Below are 11,663 nucleotides of genomic sequence, written 5' to 3' on the forward strand. Positions count from 1 at the left end.
TTTTCTCCTAATTTATTTTTTATCAAGTGAATTGCATCTAGACTTTTCAAACCACGTCAAAACAAAATTAGGATCACAAACTCTAACATTTTCATTTTTCTATAATGTGTTCTACTAAATTTGTGTCATACGTACGATTACAATACAACAAAACAGGTATAAGCGGTGTTTGTTACGGTATTTTCAAAGAAAATGTCACTAAATTTATACATAACGCGGCGTTTATATCCAAAACGCCACAATAGTAACATTAACAGTATTTTTCCATAAACACAGTTAAAACTCATAATTTAGCGACTTTTATTTCACAAACGCCACTACATATAAATACTTTAGTGGTGTTTTTAAACAAATGCCGCACATAATGCTACTTTAGTGGAGTTTCTAAATAAACGACGCAAAAGAATTTTTTTTTAGTGGCGACAAATGTCACAATATGACACATATATTGTGGCGTTTTTAGACGATAGTGCTTTTTCTTGATAGATTTAACTTTTCCATATCCAGCAGAGCAGAAAGAAACTTTTTGTAGCTGGGATTAAGATCAATAACCTCTTTCCTCCTGAACAAGTGCTTATAAAAAATCAATCACATGATTTTCCAACGTAGATTTGTCCGTAGACCACGAATCATTCACCAACAGCCCCAAAATTCTGTTACTTCTTCTAATTTTCGTAGTAAGATGGAAAAATTCTGTATTTCTCTCTCCTTTGCACACCCAATCAAGACGCGACTTTTATAACCAAAATATTTCCTCTTGATTCAGCACTTCTTGATACTCCTTTAAAAGCTCTTTCTCCTCATCTTGCAGATGCTTCGAATAAATGTAATGGTCCGAATTTTGAATCCCTTTGAGCCTGTTTCTGATCTCTCTTTTTTCGAAAAATATCGTCAAAAGATTCTTCTTTCCATTGTTTAACAGACTTACTGGTTTCTTCTACTGCTTCATTAATATTCTCATTTCCTCTGTTCCAAGCAGCATTAAAAATAGTTTTAAAGTCATCCTAAGATAGCCACATTGCTTCAAATCGGAACAGTCTTCTATCTTTACTGATAACGTAATCCTGATTGGAGTTCCAAAGGATAGGGTGGTGATCAGAATAGCGTCTTTGTAGAGTAGTCGGTTTAATACACGGGAAAATGTTCATCATCTCTGTATTATGAAGTAATCTATCAAGTCTTTCTTGAAGAGTTATGTTACCATTACAAGATCTGATCCAAGTGAACTTGTTTCCCATCCATCCAGCATCAAATAAATTGCACCTACATCTCTCCCTAAATTTAAAATACTCTCAATTCTGTTCGACTGACTGCCCTTCCTTTCTTCTAAAGAAGCAATTTCATTGAAGTGTCCATAATAGCCTAAGGAGTTGTTTTTTGATCGGCAAAACAGCCTAACTCATTCCAAAATTCTTCCTTTTTCTGGGCGTGAGGTTGAACATAGGCAAAACTCATCAACCAGCTTTTTCCATTTTCCTCCAAATTGCAGTGAATCACCTGATCAGTATTATAACTGATGCTAATAGAAACATAATTTTCATTCCATGGCAAAATAAAACCTCCTTTAAAACCATCAGCAGAGACTTCAAAAACTCTCTCGAACTTGAATTTCTTCCTAAAAAATTCTCCTTTGCCCATATTAGCTTTGGTTTCCAGTAAGCAAAAAACCGTTGGAGATTCTTCCTTTATTAAATCCCAGCAATTTCTAATGAAAATCGAATTACCTATTCCAGGAAATCGCTTTCATTGCGAAATGTTTTGATGTACTATCGAGGTCTGCTCTTTCTCAGCCAAACTTCCAGGCTCTTTCCCAAAACCTTCCCGAATAGTAGTGTTTTGAATCTGTTTTCCAGCGGCATTGATTTGTTTATTTTTATTCTGATTTTGGGGTTCCTTCTCCGTATTCTCTTCTTCTAAAATTTTGAAACGGTTTCCTTCTGTCGGATTTCCTTTAGACGAGTTTGAATTTTTGAAATTACCCCGGGTATTTCTTTGTCTCTTTGAACCAGCATCCAAGGCCCCAACTTGGTATTTTTGTTATTTTGATTCGAGCTTTCTTTATCAATATTCGATGTTTCCTCTTGAGAATGCATGTGGTTTTCGTTCTGCTGCTGAGGATCATGATCTTCCTCTCTCATATAGTTCGTTGTTTTCAAAATGCATTGTTCCGTTCTATGTCCAACTGTTCCACATTGAAAACATATCAGATGGATACCTTCATACACTACATTAAAGATTGTATTACCAATCCTTATTTCTTAGAGAAGCAGCTTATTCAGATCGATTTCCACACTTTCTGGCGAATTTTTCCCTTGTAGACCAAGTTGATCTATAATCTATCTTTATGGGAGTCCCCAGAATTTTACCAATATTAGCAAGAATCCCTTCATCAAAATATTGCATTGGCAATCCCGGGATATGAACCCAAACCGCTGAGATGAAATGCTCGCACCGACCACTTCCAGCGCATAGCTAGAGTAGATAAAATCTTCACTTTCGATATAAATTTCAATTCCAGATCATCTCCACTTTCAACGTTAGAGTAGAGAAAAGCTATAGTGATAATCTACATATAGAGTTACACTGTAGTTGCGCTACATATTATTATTATTTTGATTTTTGGTTTTTGTTTTTTTACTTTCTTTTGTTATTTTATTTTATTTTTCTTTTCTTTTTTTATTACATTATTTTCTCTTATTTTATCTTTTATGTTTTTTATTGTAATTTCTACATAATAAAATAAAAATTAAACATAATATAATAAATTCAAGTAGATTAAATTGTAAGATAGATAAAAATACATTAAAACAAGATAAATAAACATACTAATAGTTAAATATTTAATAAAGTAGAGTTAGTGGTAATATAGATATAATACTGGAGATGAATTATTGTTTCATCTTTAGAATAGAGATAGAGATATTGTGGAGTAGATATAAGGTTGGAGATGACCTTAGCATGAAAGTTTGGCTCCTATTTTTGAACAGTCAAGTAATGGTCCATGATTTTCCACAGTCCCTCTGGTAGGACTTTTATTCTCTCACTTGAATTCTGAAATTTTACCACAGAGAATCCATTTCCCAGATCAATACAGTCAAAATCCCCTGCCAACTTCCTCATTACCGTGATTCTGTTGATTAAGATTTTGTACGCAAAGATTTACCCAATAGTTTGATTATGAGTGTTTTCCTCCAAGGTTTCCTACTTCTTGATTTTGTTTCTGCAGAAATCTTGATAGTGGGAATGTCGTCTTCACTGAATCTTCTTTCTCATCCGAGTCATTCTCTTCATCTTCGATTCTTTTCGAACTTTGAAAGATTCCCGTAAAGAGGTTGGTCTATCACCGTATCCAACCATGATTTTAGTCTCAAGTCTTCCTCGTGAATCTTTTCAGAACTTTCCATACGTCCACGTTTATTGATTTTTGAATTTTCTTCGAAATAGTGCGGATTCAAAAATTTATAAATGAGATTTAAAATTTTAATTTTCTTTTTTAAAATAATAAGAGTACAAAAAATTTTCTTCCATTTTTCTTTTAACATACCCGGTGACCGGCGGAGAAAACATTAAAAAGGATAGACAAACACAGGAAAAACAAGAAGCAGATTCTCAACAATCTTGGAGAAGAATTTACTTAAAAATACGACATAAAATACAAAATAAAGTAGGTGTGAAAACGTCTTTAATTATCGCATAACAATAATATTGGGGTTTCACTAATTTGCTACCCCTTAGTCGGCTAAGAGTTTTGTAGTAAAATTTGGTTCTTAGGCATTAATGTTTGATATTTATAAATCATTGGATAAGAATCGGTTCACTTTTTACGTGATATGAAGTAGCGTACTTACTCAAATTCTTAATAAAATAAAATGAGATATTTAATATCGACTCAAAATATTTATCAATAAATTGAAAAATGATATATTTTTTTTTATTTTTTAAATTAAGTTACTAATAATATTAATATTTTTTTGTTTTTTTCAAACAAAGTAAAATGAGATTTTCATGTACTAAATGTTTAAATTTGAGCTCAAGTCTAGATCTAGCTTTAGTTCAAGTTTGACCCTAGTTGAATTTGAGAATGTTTTGAATTCAATTTTTTATTTCGAGTTGAGTTTTAATTTTTTATTTTGAGTCTAAGTCGAGTTTGACAATTTTAAGATAGTGAGTGTCGTAACCGTCTTTCGGTTGGGCTTCGGAATTGGGCTTCGACTTGAAAAATGTGGATTGGAGTCGCCACCGACCATTTTAAAACGAATTTAGGTGGGTCGGACACCATCTTACCTGATCTGTGTTTTTACCATAAATGTGTCGGGTTCGGGAGTCGGTTACGGTCAAGGAATGATTTTCACCCTTGAACCGCCCTTTTTGTACCAATTAATTTGCCGGTTGTCTTAGTTGCGAAAATTTAAAATTTAAATTAAATTTTAACAGACCCGATTCAAATCACTTACAATTGATTGATTTGAATACCCTTAAAAGATAAAAACGTTTGACTCGTAGCAGAATATAAAATCGAATTAGGATAACAAGTGTGCAAACGTAAGAATAATAAATAAAACAAGAAAAAATGAAAAATAACAAAATACGTAAAAAATTTAAAAAAATAAACAAAATGAATGAAATGTTAAAAACAAATACACAGATAAAGGGAAAATATTAATAGAGTAAAAAATAAAAAAAGTAAAAAAATTTAAAAAAGAATAAAAATAATGTGTACATATAAATAGTATTTACTAAAATAAATAAAAATAATAAATATATAATACTAAGTAAAACAAATAAAAAATAAAGATATACATGATATTAAGAAAAAAATAATAGAAAAAAATAAAATAAAGTAAAAATATAATATATATATATATATAAATAAAATATTAAGAAAATATATATATAAAAACGAATAAAATATAATATTAAATATATATATATATATATATATATATATAGTAAATGGAGAAAAATTAATACATCTATATATATATATATATAATGATATAAGATATATATGATAAAAATAATATAATATAAATAAAAAAAGGAATATAGTAAATAAATAAAAAAATATAATTAAAAATATATATATAGATGACGAAATTAATATAAAAGTAAAATTAAAGGGTAAATTTCAAGGTAAATTAAAGATTAATATTGACTTAGGGGAATATTAAATACTTTTAAAAAATGAACATGCCTCAGGAGTGGATCTAGGTTCGAAACTTCGAAACCCCACCCCTTTTTGGTCATCGGCGCAACTTACGCTTTGGGTTATTCAAACCAAATCTCAAGAAAAATAACATGCACATGCGAGAAATGAACGAATCATTGTAAAAAAATATGATACCTTTTATTTCCCTTTCGAATCGTTTACAATAGCTTTGCCTTTGTATTTTTTCGTGCTTTCCCCTGTATCTTCTATGTAAATCCGTATGTTACAAATGGGGAGGATTACATGTATTTATAGTGAAAAAAACTAACTATTTTTAGAATCCTATTAATAATAGAATCTTAATGCAACTAGACTTCTTGCTCGGTTGTTGCACGTTTGGTGGTGTGGTTGTTGCTTTAAAAGATATGGTAGTGAAAGAGTCCTCTTAAGAGATGAACTCTTGCTAGTTCTATCTTTTAAGAAAATGGTGTCTACACTGCCCCTCTTTGTCCTTTTTCGTGGAACGAAAAATAGGACAAAGATAAAAAGACACAAATTTTCGTTCAGTGGAGTTAAAGAATAACTCCCTGTCGAATTGAGTTGCGGATGGCTCCTCCGTCGCGAAGTCGAGTACATCTTGAAATGATTTGAATCAGAATGTGGCTTCTCGTTATAGTCCACTTTGGTCTTCTTCTCGGTTTAAAGACCTTGGCTAAAAATTCGACTGGAAAGTAATCCCTTGACTCCACAATGTGGTTGATATGCTCTCGAGTTGAATGAAACCGAACTCGAAAAGTCTTCTTTGATAGATAGCTTTTCTCGACTTAAGCTATGCTGACGGAAAAAAGGCTTCTTGTTACTAAGGCACGGCTAACCCAGATCTTCTTCTCGGCTTGAAAAACTCGATTGTAGCCGGACAATAGTGTGATTGAGGTGTCATCGAGCTGAATGGAATCGAACTCGACAATTTTCGTTGACAGATAGTCCTTATTGCCTTGAGCTATGCTATAAATTTGATTTACCTCTAAGTTGAATGTAATCGAACTCGAAGGTCTTTGGTGATAGATAACTCTTCTTTGAGTTGGATATCATTCGTCATGAAGTTGAAATCCAATCTAGAGATGGATGTTGCTTGTGTGCACGATTCCACTTCGTCGTGAAGTTGAAACCGCGGGTGGCCCCTTCGTCGTGAAGTTGAGTCTGGTAATTGGATATCCTTCATCGTGAAGTTGAAATCCAAGTCGGTAGTATTGTTCCAAGTTCAATATCCTCCGTCGTGAAGCTAAAATTGGCTCTGGAACTGGGAAATTGTTTGTTGACAGCCAGCCGCCCCTTCGTTATGAAGTTGAGCTTGTGTTGCCTCGAGTTCAATATCCTTCGCTGTGAAGTTGAAATTGACTCTGAATGAAACTGAAAAGTTATTTGTTGACAATCAGCCGCCCCTTTGTTGTGAAATTGATTTTGTGTTGTCTTGAGTCCAATATCCCTCGCTGTGAAGTTGAAATTGGCTCTGAAACTGGGAAGCCCCTTCGCCGTGAAGTTGAGCCTCAAATGGCACGATATCCTCCGTCGTGGAGTTAAAATCGTGGATGTGTGGGTACGATATCCTCCGTCGTGGAGTTGAAATCGCGGATGGCTCATTCGTCGTGAAGTTAAGCCTTGACTTGAATATCCTTCGTCGTGAAGTTGAAATCAAGTATTATATGTTGCGGGTGGACACGATTCCCTTCGCCGTGAAGTTGAAACCATGGATGACCCCTTTATTGTGAAGTTTGGCTTCGAGTTAGATATTCTCGTCGTGAAGTTGAAATCTACTCTCGAGCAAATTGTGTCGCTTTGAGTTCAATATCCTTCGCCGCGAAGTTGAAATTGACTCTAGCTAAAACCTGAAAAAGTTATGCATATATGTGATGCTATGGATGCAATGCTCTTATGTGTGCCTAAAATGCATATGAAACATATGTTATCTTGGGGCTCTAGAGAGAAATCTCATCTCCGGTTGCCTATCTGGAATCTTGATTCTTGAATCTTCAAGTTCTGATCCCTGATCTTGAATTCTTCAAATGTTCAAATTTGATGTGCACATTCTATTTTTGATTTGAGAAATGCTTCTCGACCATCTCAAGTATGTGTCTAAGCTGAGTGTAATGGTTCAAATGATGCTTCAAGAGAAGTTGTCTCGAAAGAGATAGAATTCGTTTCAAGGGAAACGATCTAAAAAATATCTGTTGTTTCATGAAAACGGTCTAAGGGAAACAAAATTTTGTTTTAAGGGAAATAGATTTGAAGATTTTGTGTTTCAAGAGAAACTGTCTCAAGGGAGACAAAATTTGTTTTAGGGGAAATAAATTCAAAGATTTTGTTTCAAGGGAAAATGTCTCAAGAGAGACGAAATTTGTTTCAAGAGAAACTGTCTCAAGAGAGACAAAACTTAGTTCCAAAAGAAACTGTCTCAAGGGAGATGAAATTTGTTTCAAATAAAACATATTCAAATAATTTGTTTCAAGAGAAACTGTCTCAAGAGAGACAAAATTTGTTTCAAGAGAAACTGTCTCAAGAGAGACAAAATTTATTTCAAGGGAAATGTTTTCAATGTTTATGTTTCAAGAGAAACTGTCTCAAGGGAGACAAAATTTTGTTTCAAGGGAATCTATCTCAAGCGAGATAAAATCTTCTTTTTTAAAACAGTCTTGAGTGAAATAAAATGCCTTCTTTGAGTGAAACAGTCTCAAGTGAGACAAAGTATGTTTTAAGAAAAGTAATCTCAAGTGAGATAATCATCTGCATTAAAGAGACTGTCTCAAGCGAGACAAAATCTATATTGGAAATGTTGAATCTGAAGATGAATGTCGATCTTTCAATCTGTCGAGTTGGTTGAAGTGTGACTTCTTGCTGCTGAGTTAAGCAACCACCATCATTTTTTACAAACTCTTTTGAATCAAGTATCTTTCGCCTTGAAGTTAAAACTTGACTCTAAAGCTGCAAAACTTATATATGTGAAAAAATGATAAATATGATGCTCTAAAATGTATGTATAATGAATGAGTTCTTGTTTTATTCCTTGGACAGAATCTCATTTTTTGCCTGTTGGTTTCGGAAGATCTGATCGTTCGCATCAGGATTTTGAATCCCCGGAGATTCTCCAATATTCAATGTTGAATCTCCAAAAATGTCCCATCATTAAAAATGCCCCTATTGTTCCTCATTTCTTGCTTCAACATTAATTCTAAGCATGAGATTACTGTCTGAGAGCCACATGTCATTTACCAAGATCCACTCTAGAGAGATTGTCTTGTTTGAAAAGAAATGTTTCTCTTTTATTTTCAAAGTTATGAAAATATCAATTAAAAGAGTTTCAAAAAATGTTTAATCAGAAGTTTTGAAAATATTACCCCTTTCACGGTTTTACAATTGAGACAAATCATAAAACTAGAGTTCATTGGATATCAAAGAATTAATTACAATGTTAATCCTTCAATAAATTATAGTTATTTGACACGTGCCCAGATCAAAGCTATTTTTGGGAAATGGTTAAGTAAGGAAAGGATAAAAAGTCTCAGGTTATTGTGTTTGGTCAAAGGTTTGGCATTTTTTGTTTATTTGATGCTCAAAGGTTTGATGGGGTACATTGTATGCTCCTCTACTAGAAGTGTTCTCCGACTCCCAACTTTCATGGTCATGCTCGGATTGTGCGATGCCTTATCAAGGAATTTGTGCGATCGCCTCAGCTGCCCAATTTTTGTATTCGAGTCGCCTTTTCAGGTTTTCAACTCGAATCCTTCTTTGGTTTCAAGACGTCATTCAGAATTTACGTCTTGAACCCCCCTTTGTTATTTTTCTCTATCATGGATTAATTACACTATTTTTTGCAAATAAAGATTAATCCTGATGGGCGGGATGAAATCTGAAGATAGTCTCTTCTGTTCAGAACTTCATGTATGATTAGAAGGGACATTTAAGGAATGTAACGTAGGTCATGGTTCATGGTTATGAAAGAAAGGGATAAAAGGCCCAAACAAGTGTTTAAGGGTGATTGAACCAATGATCAATTCATTCTGATGTCTTCAATCATATATTGCTCAATTTGAATCTGCTCGTATATGTCTCTCTCTTGATGCTCTATAATCTTCGAATAGAGTGATTCAGAAATGATTGTGCTTGATCAATCTCATTTGATGCTCTATGATCTTCGAGTGAAGTGGTTCAGTGATTCGGAAATGATTGTGCTTGATCAATCTCATAGTTTGAATCTCGATGCGTCGTTTGAATCGAGAGAACCTTTGCATATGCATCTTGTTTTCTTTTTTCTTCAATTTTCCTTTATTTTTTCTCTTTTTGTTCTGATTGAATCTTCGCACTTGGCATTTGGTTCACCTTTCGGTATCTCATCTGAATCAATGTCTTCACTCATACGAGCAGATTTTCTCCACCTTGCCCCCAGTGTGGAGGGTGATCCTTGGTTAGGGTTGAATCAGAAGAAAAATACTATAGGCTCAAAAGGGGACACAATGGATATATATTTTCTCCTGTTGCGAAGGGGTAAATAAAGAAAGTCGTTCATCATTTCATACATAGAAGCTTTGAAATAAGAGGTATCCCCATGGGGATAGATTTTCAGGATTAATTTTATTCACGTGAAAACAGTGTAATTAATGCATGATAAAATTATTTCGAGTGAATTCTTCTTTCTACTTCTTGCCCCCAACATGTCTCAATGTTCAGGCTCCTTGCGAGATGCCCCAAGTTATGTCTTAGAAGAATGCTCATGTTCAAATGAACAACTCAATGTCTTGAGTTTTGATGGCATAAAAATGTCAAATTTGAGTCTAAAAAGACAATGGTGTGACTTTATCGACTCAAAGAAATGTATGGTATGAAAAAGTTTCAAAGGGGTGGTAACGTCAAAACTTGGTCTTTTTGGTAATGACCATGAGTTATTTTGGGTAAAGAATCAAGGTATTTTATTTTGGAGTTTGAGACATGATAAGAAAGGTCTAATCTTGCCATATGTCAAAAATCTATAATTCTTGAAGAATTAAAAGAATCCTTAATTCATTTAATATTCGAAGAACTAAAGATTAAAATTTGTTCAATTGGTCCACCTTAGAAAGTAGCATAAATTCAATCGTTTAAAAGATTAAGCAAAAGATCAAAGACGTGTTCAAACAAAACAATCCTCTAGGTGCAAATGGTATATGCAATTCTCCCTTCTTCGGCTGTACATGCCCCTGAATCCATCAGGTTTTGGATCTTACTCTTCAGTGCCTTATAGTTCTCATAAGAATATTTGGAGCATCCTATGTGGCAACTGCAAACAGCTTCAACATCATAGCCCTCATGATATGTGGACTATTTTCTCAGATCATCCTGGCAAGCTTAGTCATATAACCAACTGATCGGGCTCCCACTGTACTGATTTCAATTTTTTCTTTTGATGTTACAATCTTGCTTCCATGTGGTGTCATGTGGTTAAAACCACTTCATCGAATCCTCCATGAAGAAATTTCATGTTTATGAAAATGCTTAAAAATGAAATGTAGATGCAAAATGCAAAAATGCATGAAATGTTCGAGGCATTGATCAAAAAACGTGTCTGTTATTATAAATAATCTTTATTGGGACAAAAGTGTTTTATCTTTTAAGAGACAATAAACATATTTAAAGGTACATCCGGACTAAATCCTCTAGACCCCGAAACAAGTTGACTAGTCTTCTGCCTTCCTGTGTCACCGGTCGATACCCTGCCGAACCGCTTCGGCTTCTCTGGCTAAACCGTGCAAGTAACGAGCTATTTTTGTACTTGTTCCCAAAAGTATCGAATGACTGCATCTCTGGCTTTCATCCTTTGCTGAATCGGAAACTCCATTGAAATCCTCCATCAAAGGGATTATCCAAAGTTCATTTGCTTTTTCTTGAATTTGTCGACAATGACTTCCAATTCAGCTATCGTTTTGCCATCTTGTTTTTGTCGTCTTTGAATTGACTCTCGAGGTTAGTAACTTTTTTTCTCGTCGTGCCCCTGCCACCTTTGTCAACCCATTTTTGAAAAGTTAACTTTTGATGTATTTGATTGTGGGCGCCATGTCTTCTTGATCGAATGTGACACATAGTTGTCTTGCAGATTGTCCTCATTTCCTTTCTGAGTCTTTTCTGACCATAGTCGGACCCCTTCATTTTTCACCTCTTGTATTACAACCCCTTTGTCCATTAATGCGAATTATTTATGTTTTAACAAATACGTTTTTGGTAGATCAATACCTCTTTTAAATGATGCAAATGATGAAAACAAAATAAAAGAGAACAAAAATGAAAAAGGTTAGTGAGGTAAAAAAAACAATCATGAAAATAAAAGTCCTACCCCATATGATATCTACCCCACATACTTATTATTCCTACCCGGACATGATCTCTATCCCGCAAGTTGATTTTGAACAAGTCCTAACCGCATAAATTTCTAGTTCACATGCTTTGAATAGAAAGTAAAGCAGAAATAATTCCGGCATCCTAGGGTTTG

The sequence above is a fragment of the Hibiscus syriacus genome, unplaced genomic scaffold (genome assembly GCF_006381635.1).
Source record: "Hibiscus syriacus cultivar Baekdansim isolate YM2019G1 unplaced genomic scaffold, ASM638163v2 tig00110384_pilon, whole genome shotgun sequence".
Taxonomy (NCBI): domain Eukaryota; kingdom Viridiplantae; phylum Streptophyta; class Magnoliopsida; order Malvales; family Malvaceae; genus Hibiscus; species Hibiscus syriacus.